At 54.1% G+C, this 14170-nt stretch overlaps 1 long non-coding RNA gene across 2 annotated transcripts in view; it reads left to right on the top strand.

The window, feature by feature from the left end:
• Positions 1–8417: 8417 nt before the first annotated feature.
• The window catches only part of LOC103015260 (uncharacterized), a 36190-nt gene continuing 30437 nt past the window's right edge, over positions 8418–14170 (top strand). For both annotated transcript variants that reach the window (XR_003622456.2, XR_450198.2), the window contains exon 1: positions 8418–8640. This is a non-coding gene — a long non-coding RNA (uncharacterized LOC103015260). The remainder of the gene's footprint in view (positions 8641–14170) is intronic.

Genomic DNA, 14170 nt, shown 5'->3' with positions numbered 1-14170 from the left:
CAATGAGATACACACCCATTAAGATAGCTAATAATACCAACTGTTGGCAAAGATTGGAACAACTAGAACTTCTTTTGCTGATGGGCGTGTGCAATTATATAGTAACTGTGGAAAACAGTTTCATAATTTCTTATAGAACCAAGCTTACATTTACCATGTGACCCAGTAATTCCACTCCTATGCATTTCCCCAGGAGAAATGGAAACACAGGACCACAGAAATACTTGAACAACAATGTTCACAATCACTTTGTAATTGTAACCCCAAACTGGAAACAATCTACATGCCCATGAAGAGGTAAATGGATAAATAAAGTATGGCAAATCCATACCGTGGAATACAACTCAGCTTTAAAAGGGAAAAAAACCCCGAATGATACATGTGGGTGAATCTCAAAAACATTACGCTGAGTGAAAGAAGGCATACACAGAAGAGAACATACAGTATGATTCCCCTTATATGAAACTCTAGAAAAGACAAATCTAATTTAGCAACAGAAAGCAGATCAATGGTTGTTTGGAGCCAGGATTGGGGGAGGGGGCAAGGATTGCCTGAAGAGGGGCTCAAGGGAAATTTTTTTGGGTGATGATAGGATGTTCTATATCTTGTTTGGGGTGGTATTTACATGGATGGCATGAATTTTTCGAAATTTGTTGAAACATACACTTAAAATGAGTGCTTTTCATTGTACACAAATTCTACCTTTAAAAAGTTCAAGAATAGTTATCATTTCGCAAAAAATTAGAATGCACAGATTAACTGAAATTAAAAAACAAAACAAAACACATCACCTGTAATCCTACCATTTGGAAATAATCGTGTAAGTATTTTGGCCTATAGCCCCAATGACATTGCAGACATTTTCTTTGTACATAGGTCATGTATACGTAGTGTTTTACAAAATCAGAGTCATGTTACATTTACTATTTTGTACTTCCTTTTTCCATTTAACAGCGTCTTGAAAACGTATTTCCGCATCCACAAAAGCATTCCTATACCTGCATTTTAATGGGAGTGGCAGAATTGCCTCCTATGACTATATCCTCACTTATATCACCCGGCCCTGCCTGTGGGACATTTAGGCTGTTTCCCATTGTTTGCTCTCAAAACCATGCTGGGCTAAACATCCCCAGAGTTACGTCTCTTTGCTCGTCAAATGGCTTCCCTGGTTGAATTCCGAGCAGTGGAGGCGGCTGGGTCGAAGATAGGGACATTGTTAAGGCTGTTGATGAGTATTACCGCTGCATCCCAGGACCCCATCATTGTAGGGATCTGGATTTCCTTCATCAGTGTGTGAGAGGCCCTTGAGGACGAATTCCAGGAGCCAGCCAGCCTTTTTCCTGTTGGCTTCCCACCTTAGTTCTATCAGAGACAAGAACTGACGAAAACCTGCAGAATCTGCTCTTCTAGGGGGCGTGTGAGTGGAGGTGTGCGGGGGAGGGACCTGGCACCTGCCGGGAGAAATGTTTGAGCTGCCAGGAGCGTTTTTCTCCATCTGGCGCTCAGGGAGGCCTGCTGGTGGGAGGCCCTTTGCCTGGAAGGACTGGGAGGCAGGCCAGGCCCGGAACCACCCTCCCGAGCAAACACCTCTGGCCCAGGTCATTCCCGAAGCAGCGCTAGCTGGGGCACTGCCCAGGGACCTCGCCTGGGGCTGGGGGTGGAGCTGGTGGCCAAGGGCCAGAGTACACCCCAAATTAGAAAGTTTCCTCATCTTTTCCTGCTGGTGTCTGAGAAACGGTTGCCACGGTCAGCAAGAAAGGTAATGATTTTGGTAAGTCATGTGTCCACTGTATCGCTGCAGGGCTGGCCACACCAGGAAAGAAGCTACAAAAACAGGTCTCTGGCCCTTTTCTAGCTCGTACCAGTGCTCTCCCTACACAACACGTGATGCCTGCTATGTGATCAAATTTGGCTACAATTTTCCAAAAGGCTATTCTCCTTCCCCTCCCCACGTCCCCTCCACCCCTCTCCTTTCAAACAGATATTACGCCCCGCCTCCCTCTCCGGTGGCGGGGATAGAGGACTATTCCATGGTCCCTCCCCTCCAGGAGTTCATATCTTTCCATTTTAAAAAACATTTCAAAGAGGCAATAATTACATAGGGTAAAACTAATTTCAAACAGTGAAAAAGGACAGAGGGTGAAAAGGAGCTCTCCCCTCCCTCCTTGCCTCCTGGTCCCCCTGTGCCCTCCCGGGAGATGCGTTGTAACGGTCTGCAGGCAGACACGCACAGGCGCAGACACACACACACACACACACACACACACACACACACACACAAAGACACACACACGGACATCACGGAGAACATTCCGCATCAGTTCCTAAGACACTCCCTCTGTCTTTTCAGGCTCACAGCCCTTTAATAGGTGCTCTGGAAGATCCCGAAGTCTTCCTACCATGGGGTCCATGGAAACACCCAGGCTTTGAAAAGTACTTCTGGGTTCACAGACGCACGCCTCAGCTTTGCAGAAACGCACTTCCGGGTTTATGGAAAGTACTTCTGGCCTGAGGGCCAAGGGTTGAGAGGGCCTTTGGGCTCCGGCCGTGCACCTTGGGGGGTGCATCGCTTACCTCTGTGACACTCAGGTGTCCTCACCTGTGACACAGGGATGAGAACAGTGCCCACGTGACCATGCTGTTGTGCAGACTCAGAGGACGGTCCAGCTCCTGGCATAAAGGACGCCTTCAGTCAGTGTTGGCTTCTATGTCCAGGGGGAGGTGGTCCAATGGGGACGAAGCCAGAGAAAGGGCGAAGGAACTGAAGGCGGAAGGCCAGCTATGTTCAGGTGTCTCACGGGCCGTAACCAGGCTTGCTTTGTGGGGTTGGCTCCAAAGGTCCCATGGAGAAAGGGGCAGGAGGCCAGTTTCATCTCATCACATGGAAGAACTTTCCAGCCCTGGAAAGGAATGAGCTCCCCACTCCTGGAGGCATACAAGCCGGATGACAGCTTTTTTTTTTTTTTTTTTGGCCGTGCTGCACTGGCACGTGGGATCTTAGTTCCCCAACCAGGGATAGAACCCATGCCCCTGCATTGGAAGTGTGGAGTCTTAATCACTGGACCTCCAGGGAAGTTCCAGATGACAGCTTCTTGACTCAAGCATTGGACCAGGCAAGGAGTTAGACTAGAATCTAGCCAGTGGATGGACACAAAGAGAGAGTCTATCACACAGTGCCTGGTCCAGTAAGTCCTTCACAGTTACTGGTTATCGTTCTTATTTTATTGATATCATTGTGGGTGATTTATTTCCTCTGTTCTGCTAGGTGTTTCTCCACTGAGCAGACATTAGTGGTGCAATAGAAAGGCCATGTAAAAATGTGCTACCTGTGAGCTCTGGGGACCCCAGTGTGGTTGGTGGCTGCCTTGAGGAGAGGGACAGATGGTTGTGTCATTGGCGAGTGAAGCTCATCATTTTGTTTCAAAGGAGATCCCTCTGCCAACCCTGGCCACCCTTGCCTGTTCTTGTCTGGTGAGTGGGTGAAATCCAGGTGGGCTGCCTGGCAGAAGCAGCAGGAACTTGTGTCTGGAGGCCACCCATTCGTTAGTGGAGGATGGGCAGGGGGTGTCAGGGGGCAAAGGGCAGGCAGGAAACGAGCAGCCCACCCAAGTCTCTGCCTGCACAGGCTGCGGTGGGCAGAAACTGCTTCCTCTCTTGCCCGCATTGTGGAGAAAGGAACTAGACTCAGTTCCTGAATTGGAAAGGAGAGGAAAGGGCGAAGGCTGTGAACTATTGACAGCACTGCACTTTCCCCAGCTCTGGGAGTGATTTGCATGGGAACCCACGAGGCGGAAACGATATTTTAGCAGCTGCTTTCCAAGGTTGATGAACAGCAGAAGACGTGGCAGTTAAGACAACAGATCCAGATTTCCGGTCCTCAAGAAGTCTTTCCAGAAAAGCGGCAAACACTGTATGTGGCACCTGGGAGTCTCCCATGTCATGGCAGGTCCCAAGGCAGCCCACGTCACCCCTGCTAGCTGTGTGACCTGGGGCAGGTGACCTCAGCCCCGGCTCTGCACCTGGGTGTCCTTGGCTGGTAACATCACCCCTCGCGGGACCTATCTACAGATTTAACTGAGATTGTATGTAGAAAGTAGCTACTACATATGATGTTGAATATCTGGATCCTTTAAGTGAATCAGACCTTCCAAATGGCCTCTAAGTGGTTTGGCATATTTAATTATTCCAATAACAAGCAAGTCAGTAAGGATTTCAGAAGCTTACAGTAAAATAACAACGATAATAGTGTCAGCACTTATACTATGCTTGCCAGGTGCCAGGCACTGTGCTAAGTGCTTTATATAGATTAGTATAACCAGTTGCCATGAGAATCTGCGATTGTGGTATTGTTATACCCACTTTGCAGCGAGGAAACTGAGCTGAGAGAGGGGGAAAAATTGCCCCAGATCACTCAAACTGCCGTTGGGTGACTGGTATCCAAATGCAGGCCCCTCTCTTGCCCCTCACCCTCCACTGGACAGACACACTACGGCAGCAGATCATAACCTGCGGCTCAGGGTCTTGAAGGCAGGTGCGGGTAGACTTCTGGGGATCCAGAACTGTATGCAAATTGACGTAGATATGAATTATTTCTCCCTGACGAGCAGCTGCATTGATTTATCAGATTTCTAAACAGGCTAATTGGGAAGGTAATCAACTGACTGTCATATATTGGGTTCCCTAGAGATAGACTCTGGGAGAAACCAGGAAGGGGTGAAGCAAACAGAAGAAAAAAAGATGCCAGGCCACCAGCGATTTCAAGGCAAAGACCCAGCCTCAGCCTGATCCCGTGGGGGGCTCTGGAGAGTGAGTCACACTGCAGAGCTGGTTTCCTAGTCCCATACGGTAAGCCGGTGGCTAAGGTCTGCCCTGAGGACTGTGTCAGGCGGTTCCAGAAGCCCTTGGACAGTTTTTGGAAGAGAGTCCCAGGTGAAAGCCTGGAGAAGCAGAAACACAGAGAAGCTGGGGGAAGAACACACCAAAACTGTAAAAGTCGTGGGGCATCACCCGGCTGGGGCACCAGCGGTATCTGCTGCCTGTTTGTAGGTTGACCGCTACTGCTGGAACATTGGGGCTGGGACTAGTGTGACCTACACGGAGCCGCTGGGATTCAGGGCGCACTTTGCTTCAATTTGCTGGTGAATCTGGGCAAGTTTCTCCCTTGATCCTCCGTTCCCCATCCACTGAGATGCACGCGATTTCCAACGTCTCCCTCCTTTCTTCCTGCTGCACCTCTGTCACTCCCTTCCCACTCTCATTAACATTGCCTATGCGCCTGCCCTCAGCTTGACCCTCCTTGCGCGTTTGCAGACGGCTCCGGCCTCGGCCATGTGCCACGGAACAGGTGTCCTGGACACGTGCGGCCTCAGCCTGTCCCAGAGGGTGAGAGGAGTGAAGACAGAGAGAGGGAAGGGGGTGAGGAAGACGGAGGGGAGGGGAGAGGAGAGGTGGGGAGGGGGAGAGAGGTGGGTGCTAGGAGACCCAGCAGGGGGAGGGGCCAGCGCCCCTGAACAGCAGGGTGGCCTCCACGTTCCTAGTGCAAAGTCTCACACGGGGCCCGGTTCTTTGTCATCTGGGTGGTTGCCAAGTTCCCTTTGTCCCATGTCGAGCTTCTGGCCAAGTCATCACATATTTTTGAGCTCCTGCTGTGGGTAGGCACTGGGCCACTTGCTGGGGGTCCAGCGGTGACCCCTGGGGCAGCCTGTTTTCTCATGGGGCTCACGTTCTAGGGGGTTAGACCCCACCCAAGTGCATGCCATGGTGACTCCAGGTAGGGACCCAGGTTCCCGCAGGCTTGCAGACAAGGGTTGGGCCCCTGTTGCTGGAGACCCTGAGGCCTCCAGCCCTCACAGTGGGCCTTGACCCTGCAGGGAGACCTACAGGCACAACACCCTCCTGTGCCCGCCCCACCCAAGTTCTCTACCGAGTTCCTGAGGGTGTGATCTGGCCCCTGCCTACCTCTCAGGCTCATCTGTTTCCACTTCCCTTGCTGTGGACCTTCCTGAGTGCATATGAATTGAATCTCAGCTCTCCCACCAATCTCTGCCATCCCCCGAAGCCAGGAATTCCTTACCTTGCGGGAGTTTAAAAAACAACAAGCAAACAAAACTTAGGCGCTTCCCTGGTGGCGCAGTGGTTAAGAATCTGCCTGCCAATGCAGGGGACACGGGTTCGAGCCCTGGTCTGGGAAGATCCCACATGCCGCGGAGCAACTAGGCCCGTGAGCCACGACTACTGAGCCTGCGCGCCTGGAGCCTGTGCTCCGCAACAAGAGAGGCCGCGATAGTGAGAGGCCCGCGCACCGCGATGAAGAGTGGCCCCCGCTCGCCGGAACTGGAGAAAGCCCTCGCACAGAAACGAAGACCCAACACACCCAAAAATAAATAAATAAAAAATTAAAAAAAACAAAAAAATTTAAAAAAAAACCCAAAAAACTTAATGGGTCTGCACATGGCATCCCGGAGCTGAGACTCTCCCCGCAGGCGCCTGCACTCTCTTGTCTGTTCAAGTCCCTCCAGAGCCGACTGCTCACCTGTCTGCCCTGGGCTGTCACCTGCCCCCTTTCACGTTTCCCTTTGGGTGTCAGCTCCCCTGGGTCGGGGGGAGGGGCGAGTCTCCGCAGCCCCCAGCACCACCGGATTCTGCCCACCTTCCTCCTGCTCCCGGTCTGGGCGTGCGAGCCGCCCGGAGCGCAGGTGAACCACCTTACGTCGCCTACTGGCTGAGGAACCTGGGGCAGTCCCTCCCCTCTCAGGGCTCAGCTTCCTCTCTTGTAAAGCGGGTCGGCGATGTGCTCAGATCAGAGTCTGGCCCAGCGGGGTGAGCGGGTGAGCCGTCACTGCTGCCGTTCCTTTTCTTGTTCACTCACGTCCCAGTCTCAACATTTCTGAGCATCTTCAAGTGCGGAGCTGGGCTCGGCTCCGCAGAAGCCGTGGGGGTGGGGCGGAGGGGGCAAGAAGCCCCTCCCTGGGGAGTTCACGGTGCGGGGACAGGGTGGGGTCCGGAGGAGGTGATGCAGGCGAGCTGAAGTCAGCACTGATGGAGAAGGTGTGGAGCGTGCCCTTCGGGGAGCCCGCAAATGCCCAGGCGGAGCGAGTGAGAGGACAGGCCCGGGTCCAGCGTGTTGTTGGCCCACCTTCCTCCGGCCCCGTCAGCGCCCGGGCCTCCCGGCCTCTATCTCCCTCCAGCTCTGCCCAGCCGAGACCCCCGGGGGGCCACCTGTGCAGCCCACCCCTGGGCCCCCCACAATTGGGAGCTGCGGTTGGAGGGGTCTGGGCAGCTCCGGCCAGTATCCCTCGGGGTCCTTTGTCCCTGCAGGGCTGCAGCTCTGTCCAGGCTGGTGCTGGTTGGCCAGCCTGTGCTGTGGGTGCCGCACTGAGGGCGTCACAGGGCCCCTTGTTGCCAGGAAGGACAGGCCCGGCTGTGAGCGCTGGGCCCACCATCCTGAAGATGAAGACGGGCCACTCTGCTGCCACAGCCTGGCCTCCTCAACAGCCCACGGCAGCGGGGCGGGCGGCCGCAGAGAAACCGGGAGGAGCGGGGACACCGCTCCAGAGCGACAAGACGTCGTGACTGCCAAGTGCCGCGTGCAGTCCTTGCCTGCGTCCTGGTTAAAAGGCTAGCCGTGAGGGACATGCTGGGGACAACCGGGAGAAACCTGGATGTGGACCGGGTATCAGACGATACCAGGAAAGTATTGCTAATTTTGCTAGGTGAGCTGATAGCATTGTGAGCGCGTAGAAGGATGCCTTTCTGGTTTTGGAGACGCCTGCTGCAATATTTAGGGTGAAAGTGTCCTGCTGTCTGTGAGATACTTTAAAATGGTTCAGCCACGTCTATCCGCCTTTCTGCTGAGCAGAAAATTCGGCAGAAAGATCATAATTGTTGAGTCTAAGTCGTGGATATATGGGAACCATTTGCTTTTATTACTGATTTTCTCAATTTGAAAAATTCCATAATGAACTTTTAAATACTCTCTTGAGGGCAGAAAACCCCCATGGCAAGTGTCTGCACGTGCTGAGGGCTCAGCCAGTGGGAGCCGTCTCCACCTGAGCCCCTGGCTGACCACAGGCCTGGCCCAGCTGGCTGGGCTGCCCGCCTCCTGCCCTGCGGTCCCGGGCTGCACCTCGGGGGCTCCGGCCTCGTTCCCACAACCCTGCTGCCGCCTGGTGGGTCCCCTCGTGCCCGGCTGTCCCAGGAGCTGCCCTGGACCCCGGGGCAGTGGAGGCACCTCTCCCTTCCAGACACTCAGATGTCAGCGTTTGAGGAGTGCTTTCCTCTCGGGGCCTGCTGGAAAGTGCTGATGGGTGTGAGCTAGTTGTGGCCCCGCTGCCGCCTGGCGGGAGGGCAGGTCGGGGGCATTTGGGGAGCTGCCCGGAAGGCCAGGGTGCAGGTTGGTGGTGGGAGGGCAGGAGGAGGACGCTGGCACTTGAGTTTTGTGGCCTCGGCACGGTGGGCAGAGGGCTGGCCCGGAGCTGTCCCGGGGTGGGCACCGGCACTAGCCTAGAGCTGGCTCTCGTGTCCTGCGTGGAGTGGCCTTGGTGGAGAGAGAAAGTGAGCCCTCACTTCGGAAGATGCCAGAAGCTGGGAGCAGCTGGCTGGGTTCAGGCTGGTCTCACCTGCCCGGTGCATCAGGACCCGGTGAGGTGGGCATATTCGGGGGGTGGGTGGGCCTGAGACTCTGCATTTCTCTCAGCTCCCTGGCAATGCACATGCCTCCAGCCGGGGCCACTCTTTCCTTCGTGGTAAGGGAAGGCAGCTCCGGGGGGGCCCAGGGATGGGATGGAACCCTGCCCTACCCTCACCCCTCACAGGGACCAAGTGCCTGCCTGTGGCGCTCCAGCCTGGGCCCCTCGGGTGCTGCCTGGCCTTGGGTGCACATGGGAGCCTGACTCTGGGGCCAGGGGTCAGCTGTCCTCCATTCGTCATCATGGCCTGAGCTGGAGGGAGGCAAGGCCCCTTCCCGAGAGGAAACCGGGTGTGGGACACGGAGGCCTGGGCTGGGCACGGCGGGCCCAGCCTGCAGCCTGGGGGCAGTGGGGTCAATGGGGGGTGGGCAGGGCTGCTGCACCGTGTCCTCCAGCGAAGCCCACCCTCCCTCCAGGGCTCGGCAGCCTCTGGATGCTCTAGCTTCCCACACGGACCACCTCCAGGCGGGTGACCAGTGGGAAGCCGTCGACAGCGAAACTGGCCCCCGATCCCTTACTAAGGTTTAGAATCTAGTTAGTTCTCCCAAACCGTGAGCGCTGCCACGACTTCCCTCTGACAGAGGGAGAGGCTGCGTCTCAGGCCGTGTGTTTCCTCTCTTTCCCGGGAGGCTCTGGGACTCCCCGCCGGAGGTGGCGTGTGCAGTCCTGCTTTCACCCCTCACTCCTCTGAGGTCCAGCCCTCGGGGGTCCCTCAGTGCAAAGAGCCCCCGCTCCCTCTGTCCATGGTCCGGTTCTCTCGCGTGTTTGCCGGACACAGCTCCAATTCCCTGCAGGGCGGCGGGGACGGCCCCATCCACGGTGTGTCCTCCTGCTTCTCCCTCATCCCCGAGCCCCAGCCAGCTGGCCCCCTTTCTCTCCTCCGACCAGGCAAACGCACCCCATCGGCCCCGCCTTTGCCCTGGCTGTTCCCTCTGCCAGGAGCACTGTCCCCCCCCCCCCATGCCCACGCGACTCCATCCCTCCCTGCATTCCGTCTGTGCTCCGTGTGGCCTCCCTGCCCACCTCACCCCCACTGCCCCTTCCCTGCCTCTGTGATTTATTCTCACAGCATTTACAGTCACCTGGCTTTTTTTTGGTTAATTTGCTTTGTCTGTTAATTTTTAAGTTGCTTATTGTCTGTGGTCTCCTCTGGAATGTGTTGGCTATGCAGAACATCCCGGGACATTGCTCACCAGACAGTAGCCACTCCATAAAGATGTGAGGCAGGGTGAATGGATGGATGAGTGAGTGAGTGAGTGAACAACACAGATCACGCGTTGAACGCGTTTCTGATTTCTGAGTAGCCGTCAGTTACGGAGAAAATGCAAACCCACTTGTGAAAAGCACAGCTACTATCATGTTGGATCCAGGATAACTGGGGGAGTGAAAGGGTTCTGATTATAAAGTGGCCGTGCCCCTTTTGTCCAGCAGAGGGCAACCAGTTCCTGACAGCTTGGAAATCTTGCCATGCTCAGAAGGGCTCATTTCTTTTTTTCCTCTTTGAACTTATTTTTGAAGTTTAATGGGAAATATTTTTTTCAAAACTCCCACAGTCCACACGAGGGGGGAAGATAACTTGATCTAATACACAGGCACTTGGGAAATTGTTTCCTCCTAAGTTTCAAAGTGACTTTTCTTTGTTCAGGACACAGAGAGACCTGTGGCATGGGTCTTAGATTTTGATTAGCTCGGGAATGGAGCTTGTTATCTAAAGACTTTTAAAAGTCCATCGGATCTGCCACAGCCCATCACTGCCGGCCTGCCTGCTGGCGTCACAGTCACAGATCTCTGTCTTTGGAGCAGAATTCCCCAGGAGATGTCTGCGGCAAGTCCAGGGGCCGCCCTGGCCAGGGAGGGGGCGGGGGAACAGGAAGCCTCGGCTGTGTGTCTGGTCTGGTACTAATTAGCTGTGTGACCTTGGGCAAGTCACTTAACCTCTCTGGTCTGTTTACTTTTCTTTAAATGGGGTGCCAGATTGGATCAACTCATCTTGAAGTTTCTTTGAGCACAAAAGTCCATGGGGAGGGGAGGGCTCCTAGCCCAGTGCCTGGGATAGAGCAGGCCTTGGAGGTACTTCATAAATGCTGGCGGACTGTGTGGGACTCAGGGGCGGACCTGGATGGATCTGCAGTCGGTGTTTACCTCCAGCTTTGGAGTGGAACTGAGGCTGATTCTTGGCCCTGCCACTAACTGGTTGGATGACCTCCAGTGGCTTGTTTCTCTGAGCCTCAGTTTACCCATCTGCAGGCTGGGATCAGGGTGTACCTTTGCGGGGCTGTTGTGAGTTTTCAGTGTGATAACAAACGAGAGTATATATGTGTGTGTTTGTGTGTGTGACTGTATTAGTGTGTGAGAGTATGTGGATGTGGGAGTTGTGGATGTGCATATGTGTATGAGTGTGTATGTGATGGGGCGACAGTGGGGAAAAACATCTAATACCTAATCCTTTTTTAATTGGGGTGGAATTCACATAACACACAATTATCTATTTTAAAGTGTACAGTTCAGTGACTAATCTTTTCAGAAGAGCTTAAAAATTAGGAAAACAGTGGTGAGCACTGTCTGTCAGGGTCTGTGCCAAATGCTTTGCCCACATGGTGTTCTTTGATCCTCACCACTCCACGAGGGACGAAGGGACTTGGCAGAGGAGGAGATGGAAGCTCAGAGAGGTTGAGCAACTTTCTCAAGAGCACCCAGCCAGGCAGTGCAGAGCAGGGTTCAACCCCAGGCCTCCCTGGCCCAGGCGCAGAAGGCGATGGAGGGCCCAGGCCCGTGGCCGTCCCTCTGACCTGACTCAGGAGCCTTGGGAAGGGCCGCAGGCAGCTCGGGTGGGGCCTGGATGATAGGCAGGGCAGCAGGAGCCCAGCAAAGTCACTTGACCTCATCATCCCTTCATTTCCTGCTCTGCCAAAGAGGAAATGTTTATACAGCGTCCCCACGCAGATGCTGCACAGGCCTGGACTTGCAGTAATTAGCTGAACAATGAGGGTCCAGCAGCTACTGAGTGGCTCAGGCACTGGCCTGGGGTCAAGCGGCCAGGGGCCCGGCTCCTCACTGACAAACTTGCCGTGTGACCCTGTCCTGTCCCCATGCCACCCTGGGCCTGTTTCTCTGCGTGGGAAAGGCAGAGGCTGGCGAGCTGGCCTCTAAGACCCCTCTAAGGCCCCTAGGTGGGTGATGTACCTGGTGGATGTGTAGGGAGGGAAGTAGGCAGGGGACTGAGGGGGGCACATGGCCGACTCTCTTCCAGATCCGTATCCTGATCTGTTCAATCTGAGGGTCCCCGAGTAAGCTCAGCATCCAACCACCATTTATTTATGAAATAGCCTTTCCAAGTGGTTTGTTTGCTCATTCATTAGTTAATACATTAATGAGTCGAACAAATATTTATTATGCATTCATGGCTAGTTGTCCTCCAAAAACTGCTCCCCTTTCTATAGAACTCTCTTTAGTTGTGGCTGCCTGGCCAGGGACTACATTTCCCAGACTTCTTTGCATCCAGGTGGTCACGTGACTGGTTCTCATCAATAGGAGCGAGTGGTGAAGATGGTTGCTGCTTCCCACCAAGGCTTTAGGAAGTGGACCGTCCCAGCCAAGGGGTGAGGGGCCAAGTGTCTAGTCATCGGCTCTCGTCTGTCACTGGCTGAGGGCTGCTCTGAGGGGTGTTAATACCCAGCACCTCCAGTTTACCTGTGCTCAGGTAGAACGGCTGTTTCCAGATGTCTAGGGCTGCTGTCACAAATTGTGTGTCTTAAAACAACGGAAATTTACTCTCTCGTACTTTTGGAGGCCAGAAGCCTGAAATCAGTGTGTCGCAGGGCCACACTCTGATGGCTCTAGGGAAGAGTCCTTCCTGGCCTTGCGCCTAGCTTTGGGTGGTTCTGGCCACCCTTGGTGATACTTGGCAGTGGCTGCATCACTCCAATCTCTGCCTCCCTCCTCGTGTGGCCTTCCTCTCGGACAGCAGTTGATGCGTTTAGCGCCCGCGCTAGTCCACTATAACCTCATTTTAATTAATCACCTCAGCAAAGATCCAATTTCCAAATAAGGTCCCATTCACAGGTTCTGGATGGACAAGCATTTTTTTTTTTTTTTTTAAATAAGACATAAATCTTTTTTTTTTTTTTAAAGACTTTTTTTTTTAAAGGAATTCCTTTATTTTTATTATTTATTTATTTACTTATTTATTTTTGGCTGTGTTGGGTCTTCGTTTCTGTGCAAGGGCTTTCTCTAGTTGCGGCAAGTGGGGGCCACTCTTCAAGGCGGTGCGCGGGCCTCTCACTATCGCGGCCTCTCTTGTTGCGGAGCACAAGCTCCAGATGCGCAGGCTCAGTAGTTGTGGCTCACGGGCCCAGTTGCTCCTTGGCATGTGGGATCTTCCCAGACCAGGGCTCGAACCCGTGTCCCCTGCATTAGCAGGCAGATTCTCAACCACTGCGCCACCAGGGAAGCCCTGGACAAGCATTTTGAGGGCACACTTCATGCAGCTTCCAGGCGTGGAGATGCTGGCCCTGGCAGTTGGAATTTTCTAGCACTGAAAGGGATGGTCCCGGCCGGCGTTCACTCAGACCGGGAACCAAAGCACCGGCTTTCAGCTGGGGGCTCAGCGGTCAGAGGGCTTGGCCCTGGTGTCAGGATGTCCCGGTATCAGGATCTCATCTGCTCAAAAAGGTCCTTGCTTCTGAGCAAACAACTCCTCCTCTGAATGACCACATTCTTTGTTCCCTCTGGTTAATGCCATCCATGGGGCTTCACTGGAGGCATGTCTAGAAGACACACTGTGCATCTACAGCTCTACCCCCTCTGCGTGTTGAAGGGGTTTTAGCATCTCATGGACCAGATGGCGAGTCCAGGCTCCACTACTCACTGGCTGTGTGTCCTTGGGCAAGTTACTTAACCCCTCTGGGCCTCGGTTTCTATTGTAGGGTTACTGTGAAGATTGAATGAGATCGTATATGTGATAACATATGTAAAGTGTTCTGTGCATAAATGGTGCCACTTTTTTGTTTGGTGGTTGTGTGTGAGCCGGTGGTTGAGTTCTCTGAGTTGCTGAGGGACAGAGCTGCAGGGTTGGCTCTGAACTCCCGCCCCTCCTCCCAGGCTGCCCGCAGGGAAGGTCCTCTCTGGTAGACTGCTTCCGTGAGGCCAGCAGAGGTGGCGCTGTGTCCCATCCATCGTTTTCCTCTGTTCTGTTTCTCCGCCAGGATCCCCGAAGTGAGGGCCTGCCCTCCTTCCAGAACCCACCCCACCTTCCTGCAGGCCCAGGACAGGATGCAAATGTGGAGGAACAAAATGGGAAACAGGAATCCACCCCGTGCAACGTGGCCCACCAACGCTCTTTCCCAGGCGTGACTCAGGGCGTAGGAATCACCCACATTTGGTTTCCAAAGCCAGGCTGGGCCTCTGCAGGGTTCGTGTCCCCTAATAGGTAACAGGACGGCTGGGCTCTGGCTTCGGCTCAGACGGAATCTGCAGATGTTGGC

Source organism: Balaenoptera acutorostrata, chromosome 19 (genome assembly GCF_949987535.1).
Source record: "Balaenoptera acutorostrata chromosome 19, mBalAcu1.1, whole genome shotgun sequence".
In the NCBI taxonomy this organism is placed as follows: domain Eukaryota; kingdom Metazoa; phylum Chordata; class Mammalia; order Artiodactyla; family Balaenopteridae; genus Balaenoptera; species Balaenoptera acutorostrata.
Note: the sequence above shows the minus strand (reverse complement) of the source record. Positions and strands in the feature narration are given on the sequence as shown.